This window comes from Notolabrus celidotus, chromosome 2, assembly GCF_009762535.1.
Source record: "Notolabrus celidotus isolate fNotCel1 chromosome 2, fNotCel1.pri, whole genome shotgun sequence".
NCBI classification, from domain to species: Eukaryota; Metazoa; Chordata; class Actinopteri; order Labriformes; family Labridae; genus Notolabrus; species Notolabrus celidotus.
This window is the reverse complement of record NC_048273.1, coordinates 30617701-30644024: the sequence shown is the minus strand read 5'-3', so window position 1 is coordinate 30644024 and position 26324 is coordinate 30617701. Positions and strand designations below refer to the sequence as shown.

The window sequence follows — 26324 nt, the reverse complement described above, 5'->3', positions numbered from 1 at the left end:
GCTGCTGAATGCAGCAATTTTACACTAATGTTGGCCAGTCGGGATGAGGCATTCTGGGATATGTAGTCAGGCACACCCCGTGATACTTCAAGAGAAGCAGGTGCAACATAAAGTCTATTGAAACTGCTCCATAACCCCTGAAAATATTCCAACCTAGAGAGGCTGAGCATCTGGTTGCTTTTTTTCAGTTTTTCTTTCTTTCCTGTCCTCTTTTGGATCTCCTGGGAACTGCAGTCTTCCCACATAATAATACAAATCCAGAATACATAAGCAGTTTTTCACACTCCTCTGTCTTTCTCACTTTCCCTCTAGTGTGAGTAAAGTGGTAATAAGAGGCAACACCTGTGAAAAAAACATCTTTTTGTAAATCTATGCCTGTGTGCACGTGTTTGTGAGAGAGAGAGTGAAGGAGAGAGAGAGCAGAAGATGGATGGTGTAAATGTCTGAGCTATCATCAGCTCTGATTGGCTTTGAGTGGCTCTGAGTGCCGGGTCCATCCCAACCGCTTTCCAGGGTCCTCAGGAGCACCGGGTTGTGTGTTTTGGTGTGCATGTGTTCATGTCACTGTGGCTTCTTTTTTGTGTTTCTGCACACAAATTCTGAAGGATTCACACAGAAGCAGATATGTGTCCGTATGAAGATGTTTGGTCCTCAATTGCCCTTTAATACTACAAAACCATGTCAGGGCTGAGTGGTTTTACAGACTGCAATTCAACTAAGGAAGCAAAGTGAAACAGTTTCTTAAGCCATAACGGAGACCTGTCAGTAAGAGAGGAAACAGAGTGATCCAGAGGTATCTGACTCTATTTAATGAAGAGTTTTGCTTATTGACAATGATTTTACAAATGAGTTCAACCAAACTTGTAGGATGGCAGCTGTCAGTCCTACCAACTACACGTCTAATGGCTCGTTTCAACCAAACGGTCTGGTATGGATCAGTACAGTTTTGCACGGGTCGGATCGGTAACGCCTGATCCTGTTTGCGTTTCCACAGCCAACCATGCCCTACTCAGTGGGCGGCATGTGAGCCAGATGCTGATAGCCGCGTCAGCTACGTAATAGCGTGACGTCATGGCAGCGCGACACAGTGTAACCCGCTAATAAATGCAACGAACAGGAAAAACGCGATACCAAGGAAAGTCTGCACCTCCGCGGTTGACCATGGAATGTTGTTTCTTGATGCCATTTTCCAAATAAAAAAAGTGATCTTCCCGAAGTCCACTGGAGATTTAAACATGGTGGGGTTATGTGTTGTTCTTTATACCGATGTTGCATGGGAAGTGACGATTCTTTCGACCAATCAACTGGCTGCAGTGTTTCTCCACCTTCTCCACCAAACTGAACCGCTTGATGGAAACGGGGCTTTAGTGTCTTTATGGCGGTCAGTCTGCTGTTCCTTTTAGAGAAAGCTCTCTAAAAGCATTAATATTCTGGTTATCTAACTAATGAAGGGCACTTTTAAATGATCCATCATTCTCTTCTTTTTAGACCTACATTTCAAATGGAAATCTAACTCTTACATAACTCAAACTATGTTATCAAACTTCTGAACATGAATTTACCTGGGCGAGGCATACCAGTCATTTGCAGGGACTCATCTTTAAATGTTAGATGAAGACTCACATCAGATTTTTCTATTATTTTTAATTTAATTGTATTACTCTAATAAGTTATTATGGCTTGGTGGCTTTACGTTTACCCTGTGTGTGCTTGTGTGTGTCAGTGTTTCTCCATTGTAGGCACTGTCGGACTAGTACCATTGCATAAACTTAAATGCTAATTGGTTGAAAAAGGAAGAACTTTTTCTCTGAAAATCCAAACAAATACAACAAATCAGTATCTCAGTGTTGGGGAAAAATGACCACCAACTTCCTTTGGGTCTGAGAGGAAGTGTCATCAACTCGAATAGCCTAACTCCTCCTGCCCTCCTCTGAGCTTCATACATACCAAAGACAACACAGGAGGGAGGAGAAGACTCCTGTTAATGTTTAACCAGGCAAAGTAAAGACTGAGTCAGATAGTTGAGCCTGTGAGCAAATAGAACACAACAGCTAAATGACACGTATGGAAATAAGACAGTTCTGATGATACAGTGGTGTACTACAACTAGAGTTCTGATACAGATAAAAGTGTTGCAAATACCTTCAATGCATCTGAAAAGGCGGTATCACCAGTCAATGCACTGATCTGCTGCAATGATTTATAATTCAACTAGTTCCATCTTCTTAAAATAGTGTCCTCCAAGGATTCATGACTTGGCTGCTGTTGCTGTCTTAAAGTAGTGAAAATGCTATAGCAGAGGATGTGATGTCAATCATGGCTTGGGAAATGTAGGCGTTATTAATTACTGATTAAGGCAGCAACACAAACTGCCAAAGAAAGCTCAAAAGCTGAGTTGAGGTGCTGCTTATACTACGTAATCTTGTTTTTAGGTAGCTAGCTTGTTTTTAGGTGAGTTTTCCTTCCTTTAATGGTCATACTATAATAACAGCTACTATATCACCTCAACACAGGGTTGGCAGTTTAGCTTACAGGTGCTATAAAATAAATAAATTTGCCCTAAAATCTTGAATATAAGTCACATCAGTATACAAGACACAGACTGTTTGTGGAGGGCTCCCAGGGGGATGAGAGGGAAAGGTTTAAACTGTGTTCCTACGTGAAGGCTTCAATTGAGTCCAACAATGTGCACTTTCTATGCAGATGTGTAGCTCTTTCTGGTACCATCTGCTTCCACCTCCCTGTCAGCTACCTGTATGTTAGTTACGACCAGTCTGCACTAATGCTGTTAATTGTGAGGCATGGAGGCAACCACTTCCCACCACCAATTCGCTGAGACTATCCTAGTCACTCTCCTCCGCTGCTCACTTGTTGCTGGTTTGATTGAAATTGAGTATTCTTTTCAATCAAATCAGCACTTGAAAAGGTTTATTTACTTAATAGTATATTTTTGTTTTTATTAAACACATGGTCATGACCTAATGAGGAAGAAAATAATAAATGAAGTACAACTGAGTTCATGTTGGAGTCAAAATGTAGCAATAAATATGTAAACCTCTCTGATTCTCCTGTTAGTTCTGTGTGAGAGACTCCGTATATGCACACATGGATGTCTGCATGTGTGTTAAAAAGCGAGAGAGCCCCCTTTTTTTTTTTTTGCCCAAGTTGGCATTACTTGTACTGCGTGTGTGTGCATGTGTGTGTTTGTGTGTGTGTTGGTGTTTTGTATAGAAAGTGCTGTGTGCAGTAGAAACAGGGATTTGGTGCCATCAGCACAGTGATGTCAGCACACGGAGACAAACAAAGCCAGAATCCAAAACCCTCTCCCAACTACCCACAATCCCCCTGGACACTCTCTGGGGGGCCCTGCTTGGGGGCCCACAGCCGTTACACACACACACACTCACACACACCTACACACACAAACCCACGCTAGCACAAATACATAGAAGCAAATGCATTGGCATTCACACAGCTGACAAACATACAACCAAAATAATACAGGTGGGGTAAAATCCAGCTTACTCATAATGTATGTGCTTACATATGTGTTGTTACACATACACATCCATCTAATTGTATGACAGGATTACTACTCTTAAAGATATGGTGTACACAGGCTGGCCATAGGGGTAGAAATACACACATCATCAATCTTCTCTCATGTTAGTTTATGTTCATATAAATCAAGTTTTTTTTATTTTTACTGAATGTTACAGACTTGTAAAGAGTGAACAAACCCACAATATACAGCTGGACACTCAATTCCATAAAGAGTTAAATAAACTAATGCATGGCATCTAGCTGGAACCATAACACCTGCTCTATAGGGTTATTTTAACAAATAAACTCAGCTATAAAATGAAGTTTGTTTCACTTTAAAGCTCCTGTGAGCAACTTTCAGTTTGTGTTGACTTTTGCACCCCTTGTGGAAAAAGCAGTACCTCTTATCTCTGTTGAATTTGACCTGTTCATGTGCAAACAATGCTTTTTTTAATCCAAACCCCCCTCCTGCTTTATTTAAAGTGAAATATGTCACTCATGAAGAAAATTTTCCTTGGAAAATTTTAATGTCTTACACCTACCCCCTGATAGAAGTTTCAGGCATTGAAAATGACATGATATAGTCATTCTTCATGCTGGTGGTCTGGTTTGCTTTAACATGTCATAAATAAACATCATTGTTAATTTCAGTCTGTTTTATGACCAGTTGAAAACTCTCCACAGGAGCTTTAAGGCAAGTATACCTGCCTAATTATGTGTCCCAGAGGGCCTCTTAAGTATTCTAATATTGGTTAAGAACTTAAAAAGTGATTTGATCACCCAGTCTGTTCCTACAGTCTTAAAATACACATCCATGTTGTTGGACAGTTCAGTGTGTGTCTGTGTATTAGTTGTGTAACAGCAGTGAGCGAGCAGTCAAATCAGAAACACACCTCTGTTTGCTTTGGCCTGGCCCTCTGCCACGCCGCACTAGCCTCAGCAGCACGCCTTGCAAACAGGGAATAACATTACTGTTATTGTGTTCAAGGTGGAGTTCATATGAATAAACTGTGACTGTACTCAGACCAATATTAAAACAGATACATTCATTTGTTTGGATAAAAGAAAGTGCTGAAATCTATGCTCATCTCATTTCATCATCGTTTAGGTCTGAGTGATATGACAGATGACTTAGAGCACTGAAAACACCACCAAACGTCTGCAGCTATGTTTAAGATATCAGTATTTAATCTGTTTTTACTCGTAGCTCTGATCTCTGTAGGGTTTGGTTATCATTCTCCACACTGCCATTAGTGAAGGCTGTGTGGAAACCAAACCCGGTTCATGTTTTACTCAGAGGTGATGGTCATAGCACCGGGCTGCATCCATCAAGCTACATGGGGATTCAACCCCAACCCTGGGAAAGGGTGACCAGGCTGTCAAACAAAAACAATGTGTTTAAAACAGTGTCAACATTGGGAGATATGGATGAACTGTAAAAAGAGCTAATGAAGAATACAGTTAGTTTAATGGGGCCATATTGACAGCTATTGGCACTAATGCTTTACTTTGAGGCCTTATAGAGCAATAGTCAAAATCACAGTGAAATTATGGCATTTCTATATTTATATTTTTTTTATAATTAGAGTAACTTTCCAATCCAACCATTTGTTTATTTGTTTATTTATGTAACTCTAAAGTGAGACATAATTTCAATGCTTCAGAGGCCCTTTACCAAATTCTATTTTTGCTTAATAAACTTTTCTACTTCTTGCAAACTTCTATGGTGCAAATTTTATTTTTCGGGTGTTTCCGCACATTTGCAGATTTTAAATTAGCATAAAACCAGACATTTATTGAACATTGAACAGCATCCACAAATGAATGCAAAAGTTCAATTTTATTTTACTGCCATAAGCGGGTATCTTACATTTTAAGTATTAGGATTTAGTGTCTTAGATTTTTAATCTAAAGGAATAAACAAGAAATGAAAATTAAAGGAGTTTAATAATCAAAAGATGGTCTCCATCTTAAATATTTTTCATGTAATTAACTTTTAAAAGAAGACAAATATTCAAACATTGTGATTTCTTGTCCATATGTCAAACAGTGTGTGAGTAAAATGTGAGACTTGTCACTCTCATAGTAATTTTAGAACTTTCTGTAAGACACTGTCTTATCCGTAAGTTGTGTCACATCGCACCACGTCAGCTGGATGGAGTGATTTCTGAGACGACTGTAGGCCTCTCTGTTTTAATGCTTCGATCTTCTGTTCAACTGTTACACAACATTTAGCAACTGTTGCTGTTTGTCCTCCCTCTTTAAATGCCCCTCTGTCCAAAACAGTGGGAGACAGACCGAGGCTGATAGTGTGTGTGTGTGTGTGTGTGTGTGTGTGTGTGTGTGTGTGTGTGTGTGTGTGTGTGTGTGTGTGTGCGAGAGGGAGTGTGTTTGTTTGTGCTGCTTATTTTGGGCAGTGGGATTGGGGTAACTGGGCATACTGGACCCAAACAGGTCCTCATTGTGCTGCAGAAGGAAGAGCCGGGCAGAGCTGCTCCCTATTCAGCCAAGTTTGGGGAGGGGTGGGAGGGGGTACTGTACACACATACACACACACACACACACACACACATACACACACACACACACACACACACACACACACACACACACACACACACACACACACACACACACACACACACACAGACACAGACATGCTAATACACAAAAACATGTATGCATTTGGAGGCAACAATAGCTTCCTTTGACCCGGTTAATGAGGGGATTCTTCATATTAAAAAGGCTGCTGGTAGATTTGTTGCTACATTAGTTTAACCAAAGCTTCAGAACAACAGCAACAAGTCAGCTTCAACTTTCTGCGACTAAACTTTTCTGCCCTTTACAGAGACGAGAAAGTCTCTGAAATACTAGCCTGATGTGAACTTGTTGCTTGGCAACAAAACGTAGTATCAGGAAGCAGAGAAAACAGTTGTGGGTGTGCAAGGATTCATAGTGAACTCTGACCTTTAAGTCTCGGCAGCTTCTCTCCAAGGCTGAGTGTTTTTATACATCAGCTGAAACATTTTTATTCGTCTCCTAAAAATTGGAGGTAAGTTTTATAAAATACATTGAAAAGATGATTTCTGCCTTTCTGATCGCCTACAAATGAGATTGTAGCTTCTATGAGTGAAAGTCTTCCATCTCTTTACAGTCAGAATATGCTGCTTCTTCCCTGATTTCACCCACATACTGCGAAAAAAAAACCTAAAACATTCTGAATAAGCAAAAAAAAAATCAAGTACACTGTAAAATTATATCACTGATCCTCACACGTTCCATTAACGGTTTTATTTTTGGGTTTTTCCAGTGACATAACCGGATGGTGAAGACACGATCTACAGACCAGGACAAGCAGGAACCGGATGGCTCAAATGGGAACTGGTAGGTTTAGGGAACACACCCAATTACACACACACACACACACACACACACACACACACACACACACACACACACACACACACACACACACACACACACACACACATACAGTCTCAGAGAGAGACACAGCAATGCCCTGGAGGGTGCCAGTCATGCCCAGCTTCCGCTGCGCTCCAAATTGAGCGTGGCACAGAGTGTATGAAGTCAGCCGTCTGGAAGAGAGCCAAGCATTGTTCCTCCGAGCAGCTGGATGGTAATTACTAGAAAGAAAGAGAGAGAGAGGGAGAGAGAGAGAGAGAGAGAAGGAGAGAGAGGGGGGAACCCTGCAACCTCACTACTGTTGCTTCTGTTCCTCCTCCTGCTGCTTGTATCATACAGGAAACCGAGAGCAGAGCTGGGGGTCCTTTAAATCTACGCAGAACGTTCCACTTACATTTACACACATATTATCCGGCGTATGGATACGTTACACTCATCGTCATAAAATAGGACAGCTTTTAAACGCATGAGTGTATTTTGATATACTTCTACTGTATAACTGACGTGTATTTAAGGATGCTGGGCTGCCGAGTAGTGTCCTGTTTAATAAGTCTGAAACATAAATGTTGTTTATAATTATGTATTCTCCCCTGCAATTAATTACTTTAATAACAGCCTGGAGAATGAAACTCTACAAGCATCTGGTGGGTGTTAGGCAGTTCTCCCTCATTCTATTATTTTCTTATTTTTTTGCAAGAAATGTGCTTTAAAAGAAAGGGGTGAGGAAGTGGCAGGGTGGACAAATAACAAGTAACAAGGCACGAGTAGGAACAACATATCAAAAGGAAAAACACACAAATAATAAAAAGAAAAACAACAGAAAAAAGCACCAACAAATAAAAAACTACAAAATACAACAAAGTAGTGCAAAAATAATAATAAAACAGTCCACAAAGAAAGAGAAAAAATAAATGAAAATAAAATAAATAAATAGTAGTAATAATAATAATAATAATAATTATAATAATAAGTTCTCTCTCATTCCTCTTACATGATTTTTATGTGTAAATAAAATCAATAGAAAATGCTCCCACAAGATGAAACTATGCAAAGGACGTGTACATAAAAGCTGTCATGGAATATGATGTAGAGGAAGGCGACAGTAAAACTATCAAGGGTGATTGTTAACTTTGCATGAACAATGTGAAGAACTAGTTACAAGCTTATATTCTTTTACGATGTATTACATATTTTAATTCAGGTAGAAATAATTTGACTTGAGAGATTTTGAAAAAGAAAAATAATAAAGAAAAAAAAAACAGGCCTTCAAAATCATCACATCTTCACTTGTTGGAGTGTTTATGGTTGTCATGAAGATGCACTGAAGCCCAGTTTGATGGTGTGACCTCAGAATGTTTAACGTGAAAGAGAGGAAACTGTGACGATAACATCAGGGCTGATAGTTCAAGAGAAAGAAACGCTGAGTGAACCTTTAGGAAACTTTATTTTTTCCTTTTGTTACAGTACATCTTTCTTCTGTTTCAATTACAAGCTCAACAAATCTACAAAGTATGCACTTGGAAAGTGATGCTTTAGTTTGCCGTCATTAGTACGGGCTGGCAGGTGATTTCAGCAGATGAAGCAATAATAAAGCAATAATAAACAAATCAAGGTCTCAGAGAGCTGCTTACATCCAATAAACACAGAGGATAGGAGTAGGAGAGATGTCAGAATTAGTGGACAAGACAACTCAACTTGTGAGTGTTAAAGTAACCTCAATAAAAACAGATTCTAAATGAACTTTTTATTTCCTTGCTTGAAGTCAAATAGCAGCATTAGGATCAACTTAAGTGGACCGAACTACTTTATTTTAGTCCCCAAGTGATGTCAAGAAAACTCGATTAAACACCAGAAACCCTACGAACAAATAAAACAATGTGTTGCTTATTCTAACATTATTCCACCTTCACTTTTACAAACTGAAACACATCATATTTCTAAAAAAGCCTTCATATATAAATAAAAGTAGAGACATCCTTCACATCCTGTGGGTTAAATCCATCACTTTTTCTCTACACATTCTCCTGGCTAAATACCACATATACCTTTTATATACTTACACATTTTTCCAATATCTAAGAGAGAGAGAGAGAGAGAGAGAGAGCGATAGATATAAAACGAGACGTATGATACTGGAGCACGATAAAAGAAGAGAGAGAAAAGGTGGAGAGAGCTCTGCCGTCTGAGGAATGTGTCAACTCGCTGTCAACTATGTGCTGCTTTGTCATGAGACCGCCGAGCACTGGAAACGCGTAAAGTTGCCTTTTTCACACCTTCGACTCCTACCGCCCTCCTTCCTCCACCTCCCCCTATTCTTCCCCTCTCTGCCACACACTCTTCACACACAGACACACACACACACAGTGGCAGCAGTAGCCAGGCCAGCGCTAGTGCAGCTGTGACCAGAACAATAGCATTCCTCAGGTTTTAAACGCCTGGCACTTAGATTCCTAACAGTCAAATTCCTGGCGGGGAGAAGCTGGGGGTTGCTATAGGATGCTGAGAGCCGTAAGACGCCTTGTAAGGAGACGTGCAGCTGTAAAGCCCTGTGTGATTTGTGTTTTTTATGAGAAGGATGGAGGGATTCACGGGGACGAGGGGGGGTGGGGAAGCTCTGTTGTTTCACCTCACGTCCTCTTTTCTTTTTTTCTCACATGTGAAATTTTCAACACTAGTTTTGGCAGTTTAGGTCGAGAGGCGTCCCGCTGCTTTTGTCGGTGCATCATGCGTCAAAAGAGGCACCTGTTAAGTCAACATGTGTGTCTTGTAATGCGTTTTTTGGCACATGGGGCGCTGAAAACTACACAGATGTGTGGAAAGTGACACATTAGTTTAAGAGGGTTAAATGAGGTGTCAGCAAAGGAAACAAGGAAATGTTGTGTGTGACAGTCAGGGATATTCTGTCTTCCAAAGTAAAAGAGAAAAATCATAAATGAATCATGCAAATCATGCAAAAAGGAAGCAGTATTTGAAATGTTTGCACTAAAAACACTACTTCCCATTTATTTGTTTCTGACCTGTGACTTTCCTCATGAATACATCTTTCAGTTGTTCTCAAAATCTAGTCTTTTTTCCGACATTTTCACCTTAATTCTATTTTCCAAAACCGTGCTTTCATCGGGATCTTTTTCATCGAAACACCTTTATTTTTCAATCCTGTGAGTACTCATTTTTTCAGTGTCAGTCAGAAACTCTCAAAGCCCTGTTCCTGTGCTCCTCACATCATGCGTGCCTCCTCTGGTGGCTTCTCTCCACACAGCAATGAGCTGTCCAACTATCAGCCCATCTAAAATGACCCCAAAAATAATGATTCTCTCATTAACCACGCCTGTTTCACAATTTAAATATAAATGAATCTAATTTAGAGAACCTCGGCCCCGATGAAGGGGACTCATTTAGAGCCAATCTAAAATTAATGAGGGCATTTTGAGAGAGGGAGTTAGAGAGGGAGAGAGAGAGAGAGAGGAGAGGAAAGGGGCCCAGTGTGGCTTAACAGATATCAGAGTTAACAAGCTACTGTACTTTAAACAGCCGAAAATCCCCTTTAATTTTAAAGTCAACGCACTACTGTACTCTGAATGGTGAAAAAGAGGCTTTAATGCTCGTTCAAACACATTACAGCGACATCCTCACTCTGACTCCTGACCTCCAGCTGTCACACCTCCTTTATGTTGTCTTAAGCCCGCATTTATCAGACTCTGCTGCTATATAAAATTAGACAACTGCACATGAATATGTTTGAACATGTGTGGCGTTTTCAACCCTGAGACGTTAATGCGGTTCGATTTGCAGTCAAATCTTGAAAAACGCACATTTTTACACATTTTAACGCAAAAAACCTGATACCCAATCACTCATTTAAATGAACGAAAATATCAAACGTGAGTTGTTTGAAGGCTTTCTGTGAGGGTTTGTTGTTTTTATATGTTATCTATGAGATTTAAAGATGAATGTTGAGGGATGAAATTGTTTGTTGGAGAAAAGAAACATTTTGAAGACATTTCTAGAAACTGTCATACGCATTTATCAAAACCTGTGAACAATTTCTGGACCTATCTGAAATCAGATTGATCTTGGAAATCCTGTGCAGATGAATCAATACTGAAAGTAGTGGTAAGCTGCCCTACTTGTCTTTTCTTGTGCTTGCAAATAATTGAAACTTGGTTCATTTTTATGAACAAAAACGTGTCAGAAATCCACAAATTAGAAAATGTCATGTTTTCTGCTGCTCTTGTTCTTCTTGAAAACTCTAAAACTTCAAAGTTTTGTTTTCCATCGACATGTCATTTTGCAAACAGTTCAGTTTTTTGTACTATTTTAAAGAGTGCATTATTTTCATCGATGTGCAGCCTGCAGCCGTTTGAGCAGCCCCAGCAGATGCCAGCCAGCTCCCACAGTGACTGTTTGGTTTTGCAGGTTTAATTCCCGATGGGTTTGGGTCCAGAGTGATTAGGCTGAGCCCTAAAGGCCAGCGGGCTTGTCAGGTGTCTCCACACATTAACGTTGTTCTGCTCACACCCTGAGCCGACAGCACAGCGAGGCAGAGGGGGAAAGAGAAACACTGATCTGGCGTGGTGGGAGGCACACAGGGATGGAGAGAGACACTTGTATTGTTCATCTTTTATAACAGATTTGAAAAAGTGTTCTTTAAATTCTTTTAGGGATACGTGAGCTGTCTGACATTCAGGATACAGGAGGTCATCTGTGATCTTAAGAAGGTTAGATGATCATAGACGGGATTGTATCTCACTTTTTTTGTAGAGTTAAGAAACCAACATGGTTTGTTACAGAGCTGCATGATATAACAGTGAGATCAAATTTGCTCAATCATGTTATACTGATACTAAGTGTGATGAATTAACTTATCTTTAACAGTATATATAAGACTTCAATGATAGTTTTTTTTAAATTAAAAATATGTACAAAATAATTTTTACTTTCATCACTGAAGCGACAACATTTAACCTGAGGGTAACTGATAGTTAGCTCTAGCTTCATCTGACCGCATCGCAATGGTGTAAAAGCATGGCTAACAAACCAAGGCCTTCATGTAACAGATTAAATATTAACATAGAATAAATGTTCTTAATCATCATGATAAATTCAAACTGTCATGTGTTTATTATCAAAGTACGATGACGATAAAACTACAATTAACTGTGCAGCTCAATCGGTTTCTTACACCATAAAACTACAACTTATATTTACAAAAGAACGGGCTGATGATAAGTGAGTGATAATGTGTAGTGAACCTCTGCTTCACCCTGGTTACATTATACATTATACATACTACTCACAGTGAAGCTAGCTAGTCAGCCTTCTTATTTGCTGTACTTCACATTAAGCTGGACATTGAAGATAATGTGAGATAAAGTGACTTCAGTAGTGATATTTATGTTGACATTTCTGTCCTCATTCAGCTCCTCTTCTTCTTCTCTGAGCTTGCTGACATTAAATATAAATTAGGCAAAATCCTAACTTTTAATAATCTTGCTATTATCACAGCTGCTTATGGGTTCAGTTACTTTGTTATGATCTGCAATTTAGAGATGCTCTCACCAGCCCCAGGATGTCACTCAACTTTCCCCTATCAGAGATGTTTGCAGCCCAGTAGCTCTTCAGGCTTCTCTCACATCTGTGCCCACTAATAGTCTCTATTTTCTAACTCTAAAGAACAGCCTGAGCTGGACGCTAACATTTTTGCCACAGTGTCAACAGGCTGAGATGAAATGTGCCGGACAGCTTTCCATGGTTTTATTTTCAACTCTTATCCTTACCCTTTTTAAATCTATTTTAACTATTTCTATTTTTAATTTTGATGCTTTAAATTAGTGTAATTACACATGTTTTATTGTTGTTGTGCATTAGTCTCTATTTCATTTTATTTTTATTTTTTAGTATTACTAATTTTATTATTATTTTTTTTTTTTTATTATTATTATTATTAGTAGTAGTAGTAGTATTATTATTTCCCCTAATATGTCTTGCCATTGTTTTATTTCTGCTTCTTTCTTGTTTTTCAATCACTGTAAAGCACTTTGGGTTGCATTTGATTTGTATGAAAGGTGCTATATAAAAAAAGTTTGATTGATTGATTGATTGATTGATTGATTGAATGATGGATTGATTTGATAGGTCTTGTGTGATCAGGTTGTCCCTAAACTCGCTTTTTCTTTTGAGAATAATCACAGTTGTTCTGGGTGTTGACCAATCACAATCAAATATTTAACACAATAATAAGTTATGAGTTACTGAGTGTTTTACATGCATGAAAGAGCACAGTGATGGAAACCATGTGTAAAAGAGGAAGCGTCAGGTATAAGTGCAGATATTGCAGGGCCATTTCAAACCTGCAAGAAAACATCGGTAATAGTCACATTTTTAAAAAGTCCTTTAAAAAGTATAACAATATTTACAAAGAATCTAGAATCGTCAACATTTTAAACTATTACAACTATACCATCCTACAGAAATGAAAGAAGTGGGCCTGTAAAGTTGAGATACTTGCAGAAAGAATACATTTCAACCTTGTCATCTGGGATATATAGTAAAAAAGAAGGTAGATATTTAATTTAGCTGGTCTCAGAATTGGCTTTTTTTTCCTTCCTGATTTGTAGTATCTGATCTTTCCTGTCTGTAAAACCAACACACTGATGGATGCTACCTCAACATTTTCTTTAGCCTTTAACCCTAAAATCACAGAGTGACCACACCACCTACGTTTCTCTGCTGGATTCAAATAAACTGGCATTGTTTCTGTGCACAAACAACTTCCTGCATACAGACGTGTAGCTTGTTAACAGGGGCGGTCAACCCCCCAAAAACCCTCTTCCTGCTTCTGACCTCCAACCCCATCCTACCCCACCCACACCCACCGCTTACACAGCATGGTGCAGCTATAGGGGGGGGGGGAGAGATGGCGTTAGGCTTCTGTGTGTGTGTGTGTGTGTGTGTGTGTGTAGGCAGAGGAGGTGATGGGAGGTTTTTCGACCAGGGGGGAAACTTGTGTCCTGTTCAGAGGGAGTTGAGGAATAAAGTGGAGGAGGGAGGAGGGGAGAGGAGGAGACCTGCTGAGAGGGCAGCCTATATACAGTCCTCCTCCTTCCTGCTATACCTCTCCTTCCATCTCTCGCCTCTTTTCACCCTCCTCCCCCTCGGTCTCCCTCCGTGGGGGCAAAGTACATTACATGCTTGCTAATCAAACCTCCATTACAAGTTTGGAGGGAATGAAGCAAGAGAGTGGAGTCTTCTCCTTTTTTCCCCCTCTTTCTGCTCTCTTCACTGTGTCTGCTTCATCTTACTCCTTCTCCTCCAGCTTCACCAAAACTTTTTTACCTCTTTGATAGTGTTTAACATGAGAAAATGTTACTCAAACCATGACGGGTAGTGCCAGAACCACCTTTACCAACAAAATCAAAAACTCCCCGTTGAATATCTAGAAATGTGAAGTAGCACACACGCAGATCTGCTTTGCTTTAATGAAGCCCTGCACTAGGCTGAAGCATTAGCATGTTTGTTTGCATCACAAGAACAAAGTGGTGAAGTGAGACTGTTTAACTTCGGCCCAAAGATCTGTGTGTCCTAACTTAACCTTTGAGACACACTTTGAGGACAAGTTAAGAAAAATGTAATGAACATTAAATGAGCACTATGGATAATCCCAACTATTGTAGAATTTTTGTTCAGTTTTTAAAGTAAATGCATCAATGAGAAGTTTGAGTAACAGGACTGATTTATGTTAATTGTATTATATATCTCTATAAATATGGCTGATGGTCAAACTCAAATATACTAAGTTGCCCTTTAAAATTGGAGTTCTGAACATCTTGTTTCTGTTGGATGTGTCTTTTCCAGGTTTTTAAAAGCAGCACAACTTTAAAATAGAGTTTTCACACTTACATGCTACTCTATAAATGTTTTGCAACAAAAATGGCAAAATGCCATTGCGAGGATGAAATGCAAAACTGCTATCTATACCAGACATCTGTAACTACTTCTAGTTAAGGAGCGGTGTCAAATATCAACAGCCAATATATTTGAAAATGTGGATACATTTGTAATTATCAGAAGACAGAGTACCAAAATGTACTCATATCTTTTAACTAGAAAAACCTGAGAGTAGATTTTGTCTTTTTTCTCTCCTGTCTCTGCATCCCTCACGTTCTCCGGCTGATGCCCTCAATGCACTAAACTGAAACATTCAATAGATAAAGCATGTATAAGTCATGGCCTTTTTGAAACTCTAGCTGCAAAACCTGCTATGGAAATATTTCTTAACAGCAGTTTTTTTTCCTGTTAAAGTTTTTTTTGCGCTTCTGATGTTTCTAAACCAAAACTTGAATTTGTTTTGAAATGGTGACTAGATGTTGAACTCAAAGACAAATGCTGATTCAACAAAACCAAGCTCTTTTATTTTTAGACACCTTTACGGCGTAATTAGTGTTTCACCACACCAAAGACGTAAACTAGGACGATTTTTAGTAACTCTGCATGCACAAGGGGCCATAAATATGAGCTAAATTGAAACATTTCAGGATTAAAAAACAATGACGATGTTTGAATTGAATTATATCCTCGTGGCTTGAAGAAGTGAGCATGGGCTCTATAGGAGCTGTGGAAGTGGAAATCTATGTTCCCATCTGATTATTTGTGTTTTTCTGAGCAACCAATTCAGATTCTTGTTTACACTGAGTAACAGAGCACCAGAACAACCTCATTATGTGCTGTGACATGAATGTGGGTCAGTAAGCTGACGAACCTGATGACACGGAGCCAAGTTGTTGCACAGGAGAAGAGGGCGAGCAGTGTGTGATAACTCGGGTGAAGGAAGAAACAAGAGAGAGAGATGTTCTCAGACCCACACTGAAACCTGAGAAAGGAGTGTAGCTGCAGAGAGAGAGAGAGGGTATGTGACTGTGTGTGTGACTGTGAGTGTGTGTCTGTGTGTGACTGGGACTGTGAGTGTGTGTGTTAGATGAGCAATGAACAGACAACGCTTGTCCTCAAGTCAAAGAGCTCCAGTGGCTAAAACCCCATTGGGCACCAGTACAGATACACACACACACACTCACACTCTCACACACACACTCACAGAGGGACAGGTGATACATCATGTATGTGAGAAGGAGGAGGGGAAGCTTGGGAGTGAGAGAGAGAGAAAAGAAAGGATGGACAGATGAGAAGGAGGTGAAGTGGAGGGGGAGTTGCAGGGAAACAGTGGCTGACTGGGGGAGCAACAAAGCGCAGAGAGAAGTCCGGTAAATTCATGATGAAATGATCGATAATCATTCACTTTTTATTTTCCCATCATTTACTTGTTTCTTGTGTCTGTCGTGTGCAGTGATGATGTTTTCTTAGACTCTTTGCTGAAACAGGGTTTTGCATTTTAAGGGGGAAATGTTATGTGACTCAACTCTATTGGCTCCCACCAGTAGAACGTACAAACACTTGACCAATACAGATAATTAACTAAATAAAACAAAGGACACAAGGACAAATGTACTAACATGAAATAATATAAATCATTGTGAAGTAGCAGTATCACTATCTTCATTCGTGTGACTACTCATCATCAGCTGATTCATCCTCAGAATTTTAAAGCTTCGTGGCAGGAGGAACAAAAGAGCTTCCAGACTCATTCAGCCTACTGTTCAGTAACCTTTGTCCAAAGAGGAGAAACTCTCCATACAAAGAACACGCTCTCTAGGGATTTAATTTGATGGTTTGTTTTCAAATCACCCTAGAATGACTAATCACCCCTTTAAATAACCAACTCCTGCCCTATTCAGACGTCTTTGTTTCTGTACGTATTCGTTTCAGAACAACCTTACATGTTTGCTCAACTTGAAACATACTCTTTAAATACTTAAGATTCTGTCTGGCAGTCTAATACATTAAAACAAAATGTTGCAGATGTCTGCTTTAAGTTTGTAAAAGGGGTCACTGGTTCAGCTTAGTCGGTAGAGCAGGTGCCCCATGTACAGAGTCATTACATTAGTCATAGGATCAACTACCAGTCCGCGCAATATTTAGTGTATGCCATCCCCCAGCCTCTCCGCATGTTTCCATTGTCTTTCAATCAAATAAGGTGCTCTAATGCTCTACTCCTCGGATGTAAACAAGCACAGATGGCGTCTCGTAGCGCCGTGCAGTTTGGCGGATTAATGAAGAAAATGAAGATAAAGTTTTATGAAGGCTGTGACTGGTTAAACTGGCGTGTAACCGCTCGACCAGCACAGACATGTGGATGTGAACCTGCAAGGAGAACTGAAGGCTGGTGGTGTTAGCTCTGCTAATGTTAGGTACAATGGGCATACCAGTTTGACATTGTAACCTGCAGATTCAGTGATCCAATTTAGCCGTGTTAAATTGTGCTCGGTACTGGTTTTTCCCTGAGTGTTTTCTGACCTTCAGACTCGTTGTGTTGTCTGATTTTGAATGTCCATTTAAATGTCTTGGAAATTACTTGCTTCGGAACGTCCGTATAATAGGTATAAACAAAAATGTGTGTGTAAGATTAACTGAGAAAACATGGTATTTGATCTCTAGAACAATTGAGCACTTCATATTTAACTGTGGAAATAGCAGCTTCTTATAAATTATATCTGCATAAGGTGGCTGTGACATCAGCTCACTTGCAATGTTGCATAATGAATTCATGGACAAAACATGAAGTTACATAAAAAGTTGAGGTCCTCCACAGTGCATGGGACACAATGAAGAACATGTTTAGAGTAAAAAGGGAGTCTTAATATAACGGCTGTTAAAAATGTGTGTGAATGTGGATTGATTTTTTTAACGCCCTGACAGCATGGCACATATTCATAGCCCAAACTGTAAACAAGAAGCACATTTGATCACACGTAAAGTTGTAATACAGATGTCTTGTAACTTTGTATGAAGAAATTTTAGTTTCATAATCCAGCGACTGTTTTCAGACCCAAAAAAAAAAAAAACTGAACTCAGGATGTTTAATTCAGGTTAACAGGTGTTTTTTTATTTTAAAATCATGGCCAGTGTGACTAAAAGTCTTGTGTTGGTGAGATGGGGGGGGGGCAGTGATGGACAGCTAGGAGGAAGGAAAGAGAGAAGAGGGGGAGATAGAGGGATGGAGGGAGGTGTATAGTGCAGCAGAAACTTCCCATGCTGGCCTCCCAGTGTGGCTACGTAATGAGGGCAAGGGACACAGAGAGACACACACACACACACACACACACACACACACACACACACACACACACACACACACATGCACACACACTTACAGAAACACTCACACTAGCGGACACACACTCGGGGCTGAGCATGGCCCCACGGCTGATTAGCGGCACACAAAGGCCCCAAACAGAAGTAGCAGAGGACACACAATGGGAGCAGGGCCTCAAGGCGTGGTTTACTTCTGCCCCGAGGGAGGGGGGCGAGAGAGGCAGAGAGAGACGGGGAGAGAGAGAGAGAGAGAGAGAGAGAGAGAGAGAGAGAGAGAGAGAGAGAGAGAGGGTCCCACTGAGCTGGACAGGCAAACGAAGGGGGGGCGATGGAAGAGGGTTCGCTGGGGTTAGAAAAGTGACAGAAGAAGAGAGGAGTTTTGTTTTTGTCCTGATGAAGACGTGCTGAGTTTACACTGAGTTCTATTTGCAGCGGGTGCAGATTCAGGAAACTGGATGAATGAGTCAGGGTCACTGCTGCTTGTTCTCTGCTCCATCCAGGCTCCTGTCCACCTGTTGGGACTAAACATTTAAAACATTAGGTCTTACAAATATATACATTTTAAGGTTTTATTCTGAAATTGAAAGAAGATCGGTTTATTTTGAGTAAAAGTAAATAGCGTTTCCTGTTTTGTATTGTCTTGCAGTAGAAGATATCCTTCAGGGTATTCCACCCAGCTTTCATTACATGCTCCGTACTTCCCAGAATCCCCCTTTAGAATGAGAGAAAAAAAAAAGAACTGTAGGAATGAAAGTCACATCCTGAAAAGATACAAATTAAATTCATGAAAATAACACTGAATGCCAGAGGCAGCAATAAAATGCTACTAGAGTGCTCCTTTAAATCATGTAATCTTGTTTTGCACACCTATGTCCTTCAACATTGGCAGCATTGAAATGAAAACACAGCCTTTGAATCACACTGTATCACTTTATTTAAGTCCCCACCTAATATCTTTATAAGTCTCTGTTCCCACTGACTCATCACTAAGTCAGTGGCCTTAATAGGAAAGACATTGGCTGAAGTATTAATTCTTACTTTACTATCACTCCTCTACGGTGTATGGGCACAAGAGAATATAAATGAACTGCAGAGGAGAGGACATAATAGAAGATATGGATAGTTTCACAAGACATTACAAGCAGGACAAAAACCTATAAGGAGAGTTTGGACTGTCCTCGGCTAATGTTGACAATCAAGAGGGTAGTTCACATTCACAACACAGATGAGATGTGCCTGCTCGGAGTACCGCCCTCTAATACAATCAAAGAAATTCATTACACTATCTAATGTTTATATTAATGAAAAACAAACAGAAATAAACATTATTTATCAAATTAATCTTGTCAGGTCTGAGTCAATAAATCAATATTTTTTTATTGATCTAACACCAAATCACGTTAAATGTTATTCGAGATACATACTTTGTATGAAAGATAATGAGAACCTGGTAACAGAGGTAACAATACTTCCTGTAACAGGCAGAAACCTCATACAGAACCAGAGTCACTTGTGGACAGTCATCTTCTGCTGGATGGATTGAGACATTTGGTTATAGGGAGAAGCAGAAAGAGATCAAAAAGACAATGACAGACAGAGAGATGTTCAGATGATAACGTACATAAAGTGACATCCATTGTTAAAGCTGGGGTTGGTAGTCAGATTTAGATACACTTTTTGTTATACTGGTTAAAATGATCTTTATGTCCTGATGGCAATCAATACATAATGTGTTCTTAAAAAAGAGCGAAGAAAAGCTGCTATCTACAGCCGGAGTAAACCTGGGAAAACACCAACCAATCACCGTTTTTTGGGTCCCAAAATTTGAAACCATTCAAATCCCGTCCTGCCGTTCTGCCCGCCTCCTGCATGTACATTTCCCCAGCGTGCACTCCGAGTCCCCGTCCCCTGCCTCTGCTTACCCTGCCTCTATTTACTGCCCCTCTCGCTCGACCTCGGGCTTGTCCCCTCTGACCCGATGAGGTGCTTTGCTCAGGACTGTAGTCCGGATCAGAGTCTAAAAAGCTCTCACCACAGAGGCTCTGACAAGCAAAAGAATTAATGATTTAGTAGTTTCAGAAAATGTATATGTATCGTAGCGTCCGTCCGGACGCTGTAGGGATGACGAGCCGATTCGTGAACACGTTGAGTTTTAATAACCGGTCACTGTCGGCCGTGATCACGCCAACCAACAAAGCAACAATCAATGTTTGAATGAATGAAAAACTTCTCCTCTTGTCTCTCCTCTCTCCCGCTCGCACACTCTACACCTCTCCTGATGCCTTCACTGACTGTCAACACTGTAGGAATTAAGAACATCTAGGGGGTTAGACGGAGTCCTGAGGAAATGCTACATTCAAATTCATGCTAGTTTTCCGAGACTACCAACCCTAGCTTTAATACCACAAAATGTGAAGGCCCCAGAGTGAGAAGTTTAGCAGAGCGATTAAAGGGACTGCTGAAACAAAAAACTGTATGGTTAATACTGCAGAAAGGTAGAAAGGACAACTTTGTAGTCGATCTTTGAAACGATCATGGATTATGTTTTTCGTAATCTTAAAATCTTCAAAATTGCAGCGTAATGAGAAATTTCACCCCCCATACAGCTATCCAGACTGCACTCATTTTTTTACCAGGCTGTAAACATGTTTATTTCTGCTGTAAGGATTTTCCGGTCTATTTGTCTTTTCAGTAAGTGGACACTTGACAAACTGCAGTTTTTAACACTTCCGCATGAGCTTCAATTCTCCAGGCCGGAGGTTGCCACTTGGTCTCAATAAGCTGTTGCGATATATGATATATTACAGTATGATACCATAAGATTTAATAAGAAACGACACGATACAGTACAATTGACTGCGTGTCGAATGCTAGCAAACCATCTGTACAGCCATCTTTTTGTGACATTGCTCTGACTGAAACAGTTTATGTAGCAGTAACCTCCTCATAGAGTACATTTAGTCACATAATAAGAGGTTTGTTGAGCACCAACAATGGACCAATATATTTGTCAAGGTGCATTAAAGCAATATATTATGTGTTAATTGAACTTAGTCCTGTGTTTTTGTTGACACATTAAAACATTTCAGTGTCAAAGAAAAACAGAAGCTCACCAGAACATGAGAGCTACGATTGAACACAGGCAGCCCTAAACTCCCCTCTTTTCGTGCAGTAATTGTTTGAGTTATTGCAACCACAGTACACGTTGAAGGCTTTAAAATCATCCCAGCGGCTCTTGCCGTAGATTAGCATCTACATATTTCTACAGAGAATTAATATTATATGGCAACCACTAATGAACACTGCCTTCTTTTCACAGAGGAGCAGCGCCTGCTGTAATCTCCACTGTTCAATTAGCTGCACTGACCGAGGCGCCACCTACACTTCATTAACACAGAGGGGAAGGTATGGAATTAACCTCTTTCCTTCTCTGTGCCTTTCTTTTTGCTTTTATCCATCCCTTTTTTCCCTATTTTCAGATTAAATATCCTTATAAATAAGTGAAGCTATTCAAAATCAGTTTCTCCCATCAGTTACAACATCAGTTCTTCTTGTTTTACCTTTTAAACTGGAAACTTCTGGAATATTTCTGAGCAGTGGAGAGAGAGAGAGAAGAAACACAGGGTGGGGGGTGGGGGATATAAATCCACAAAGACAATTTAGCTTTTCTGCCTCTTTTCCTGTTTTTCCAATTACTTAATGCTATTTAAATACACCAGAGCTCTCCCTCACACACACACACATTCACACACACACACTCCCTCACACACACATTAATGGTCCTCAGCTATGGAGAGGCTCCTGAAATAAGTCACGCAGTAATTGTATTTGATAAATCATAAAGGGAGCCCATCAGAGGAAAGCTAGCTGTAATAAAATGATAAAACTGACAATTATGAAAAAACTCCTCGGCCTTTAATTTCCTAAACACACTCTGGAGAGAGGACGTTTAATCCAGAGTGATTTCACGAGATGCTCAGCTTGTTCATGTCCCTCCTCTTTGACACACTGGATTACAGCACAGACCTCTGAGACGGTCAGAAGAGTAGAGAACAGACCATCACTCACTAGTGATTTATATCTACTCACTGCTGTGATTTACTCCTCTGCATTTAACTTCTTCTCTGTGCTCAGAAGATCAACCACACATTAACGTAGGTGGACAGAATGAAGATAAACAAGGAAAAACATGAAGATAATAGAAATTACTCTGAATTCCCATTATTGACTTCTTCAGCTCAAACCATTAACCCTGTATCACTGCCTCAACACCCCTAAACTGTGTTAGCAGTAATTCTGCTTATTTTTACATGACCCAAGCTATACAACTTCAAGAGTCTTTAGATTACTGTACTGGTCACACTGCTTCTCTGACATGCCTCGTCTACAGACTACATACACACTATGAGAAGTGCTGTAAAGATACGAGACCAAAGGGATTTGAGGAGTGCATCTCCAAGATTGTATCTATGAACATTCACAGAGAGTAATTGTTGCTGGTAGATTCGGTTATTGTTTTGCCACAGATTTGGCTTTTTGTCGTGATCTGCTGGAAAATCTTTGATAAATCATGCAGTCTGCACTCAATATAAGATTCAACATGATTGTTTGTTGAATTTAATTCAGTGGTTTATACATTAAAAGAATAGTTTACACTTTGGGAAATATGCCCCTGATAGGATTGATGCCACTTTTATGTATGTATGAAGGTAAAGTTAGCAATGAGTCAGCGTAGCTGAAGACTTGGGACATCAGAGATAAGATGACCCGGCTATATACAAAAAAAGCTTATAAACTTTCTCTCCAAAGATCACATATTTTTGGTTAATCCAAACAAAAACGGAAGTATTTTGAGTACATTACTTACCGTATCATATTGTATCCTCTTGTATCCTGCCCTCATCAGTAGCCTTGCCTGGCCTCACATCACATCACATTGTAGCGTATCCTATTTTAACGTATCATATTGTATCCTATCGTGCAGTATTGTATCGTATCATACAGTATCGTATCATATTTTTTCGTATCTTATGGTTCAATATCATATTGTGTTGTATTGTGCGATATCGTATTGTGCAGTGTTGTTTCGTATCGTATCGTTTCGTATCATATCATACTGTTTCATATCGTATCGTATAATATCCTATCATGCAGTACTGTATCATAATGTATCGTATCGGCCAGTGCCATTTCGTATCACATCGTATTGTTTCGTATCATATTATATCATATTCAGACTCATATCGTATTTTTTCGTATCGTATGGTATAATATCACATTGTGTCGTATTGCGTCGTATTGTGTGATATCGTATAGTGCAGTGCAGTGTTCTTTCATATCGTATCTTATAATATCCTCTTGTGCAATATTGTATCATACAGTATTGTATCATACCGCATCGTACTGTATCGTATCGTTTCGTATCGTGCAGTGCAGTGTGTTATCGTGTTGTTTCGTATCATAGTGTATTTTTTCATATCGTGACGTATTGTGCGATATGGTATCGTGCAGTGTTGTTTCATATCATATCGTATTGTTTCATATCGTGTCCTATAATATCCTATCGTGCGATATTGTATCATACAGTATTGTATCATACCGCATCGTACTGTATCGTATCGTGTCGTGCAGTGTCGTTTCGTATCATATCGTAGTTTTTTGTATCATATAATATTGTATCCTGTCGTATTGTGCAATATTGTATCTTGCAGTATCCTATCGTACCGTGCAGTATCATTCATCTGGAGTCCTTGGTTCCTGTAGTAATCTTATGAATCACAAAGTGGAAAAGAAATCAGCACAGACTTCAGGAGGAGTTTGTTGTTTTATTTTATCCTTGTCAAAAAAACGAATAAAGTTATGTCCTGTAGAATCAGACCATCCTTTTAGGGGGCTTTTGAGTAGCAGTTTCTCTCTATGAGATACTCATATTATTTTGTCTGTCCTGTATAATCATCCCTGTCTCCGCTGTTATGTTTCTTTTGAAATCATGCTAATGTGAAGACTGGTAAAAAAAAAAAAAACAAGAGCTCTGTAGCTGCAATAAATTCAATCATAAAAAATGGTAGTTACAGTAATACATAATATACTCTATATGCTGGCTATATATTTGTGAAACTACCACAGCTGATCCTACAGCACTTCATGTCATAACCCTGATGCCACACTTAGTTAAATATAATGAATGAATGTGAAAAATAACCATTTCATTATTTTATTCATTTATTTGTCCTAAATTTTGTCAGTTATGTCAGGTATCAGGACAATACACTCAGAAATCTGCCAGCACCAAGCCCATCCCGGTCACATGATCTCATTAGCTCTTTGAGTCACAGACCCTTTCATGCTGGTATAAAAATCACTTTCCCCTCTGCCTCCTGCAGCAGAGACAGCCATGACGCCGTGAGATCTGCACCACAAAGAGTTAAAAAGAAATCTGATCTCTTGGTTCCTCGTGTAAATGCAGCCAGAATCCCTGTGTGTGTGTGTGTGTGTGTGTGTGTGTGTGTGTGTGTGTGTGTGTGTGTGTGTGTGTGTGTGTGTGTGTGTGTGTGTGTGTGAGCGTGTGTGTGAGCGTGTGTGTGTGTGTGTATGGTGCTGTGTAAAATAACATGGAAAAGGTGATTTTCCACTATAGTGGGGTTTCCACACTGTGTCTCCCTCAGGCAGCGGCAGAGACATGATTGAATTTTTGCATGTGTGTGTGTAAGGACATTGGTTTGATTTAACTACATACACCCTTTTGCTGCATCTTTATGTATTAGCTGTATTTTTACATATTTTTCTAAGGTTCATAGTTAAAAAAGCACAACATACCAGTGCAGTAAACAAAACACATCCTATATTTCCACAAATGTGTGTTTTTCAAGTGAAAAAGCTCAAAGGGAACACTAAGTTTTCACTGTTTCTCCTCAAAAGTAGACTTCCTGGAGATGTACAGTTTTCAAATCAAGCAGTCTATGTTTTTACATCCACACACACCTGACTCTCTGCTGGGTCTGTCCCTCAACAGCACACACACTGACGCTGCTTCTCCGTCTCCCTGTAGGTGATGCTGATGGTGTAACATGGAGCCAGGATGGAGTCAAAGAGGCTGCAGAGTAAATGAGAGCTTGCTGTCAGTGGTGTGAGCCATTTCCAGGTGAAGCAAACTGAATTAAAGTGAATCGAGCTGAACGGATCTGAACTGGAATGACCTGAAATGAATTGAAATGAAAGCTCTCTCTGAGGTTTTGGGGGAAAATGTTCAAACAGAAAAACCTGAGAATGACACAGATGGAAACCTTCCGTCATGTCTGCCTGTTTCTGAAGGATTTCCTGTATTTTTTTTCAAAATGTTGTGTTTATTTGTCTTTACATGATGTTTAATACCACGAATAAAGCCTTCAGTCCCAACCAGTGATTGTGTCACTGCACAATGTCAGCGTTCTCTTCTTTCTCTTTCTTTTTTCAGAGTTTTTCATGACTTAAAACTCTAGATTTCTCAGTCATTTAAACCCTGAGCTGGAGATACATTTCTGCTTTATTTGCATAAAGAACTTTTGGTAGAGCACTTGAGTTCCTATCCATGGCATCAAAAGGTATCTGTTTGTTCAAGTTTGAGAGACTTTTGTGCATCTTTGAATAAGTTTGGTCCCAGATAATTCATGCAAGTAATGCCAGCACAAGGGCAATTTATATTACAAATATTTCTTGTTGCTGAATTTTTGTTGAAACCCCTGAAGCAACCCCAAAATGAAAACAGAAAACAGCTGCACACTGTAAGAAAAAAATAAGTTAGTTCAACTTAAAATAATTTGTAACCTGGCTGCCTTAAAATGTTAAGTTCAGCAAGCCAATAAATGTAAGTTGTTTCCACTTTTGTCTAAGTTCATTAAACTTAGTTTTATTAGTTGGGGTGACAAAGACAGTAAAAGACTGATAAATTAGTTCTATCAACTTCATACTTTAAGTTTAATCGACAAGCCTTTTTAGTGAGACCAACAAGCAATTCTAAGTTTCACAAACCTAAATCTTAGTAGAACAACTTGAAAAAACATATTAGATCAACATGTTTCTAGGAAATCTATGTTACCTGATCTACGTTGGTTGGACTGATTAGTTGGACACTATTTTACTTGATATTTCAAGTAAAACTGACATTTAAGATGAAG

The 26324-nt window shown here is 39.6% G+C and overlaps 2 long non-coding RNA genes across 10 annotated transcripts in view; one reads left to right on the top strand and one right to left on the bottom strand.

Moving 5' to 3' along the window:
- The window catches only part of LOC117826399, a 205409-nt gene extending 179825 nt beyond the window's left edge, over nt 1-25584 (top strand). For 6 of the 7 annotated variants that reach the window (XR_004634035.1, XR_004634032.1, XR_004634034.1 and 3 more), the window contains 3 exons: nt 6854-6927; nt 21491-21576; nt 25220-25584. This is a non-coding gene — a long non-coding RNA (uncharacterized LOC117826399). The remainder of the gene's footprint in view (nt 1-6853; nt 6928-21490; nt 21577-25219) is intronic. The other variant, XR_004634037.1, reaches the window with a different exon arrangement.
- The window catches only part of LOC117826413, a 6510-nt gene continuing 4633 nt past the window's right edge, over nt 24448-26324 (bottom strand). For 2 of the 3 annotated variants that reach the window (XR_004634038.1, XR_004634040.1), the window contains exon 3: nt 24772-25264. This is a non-coding gene — a long non-coding RNA (uncharacterized LOC117826413). Of the gene's footprint in view, nt 24581-24771; nt 25265-26324 lie in introns of those variants that run through there. The other variant, XR_004634041.1, reaches the window with a different exon arrangement.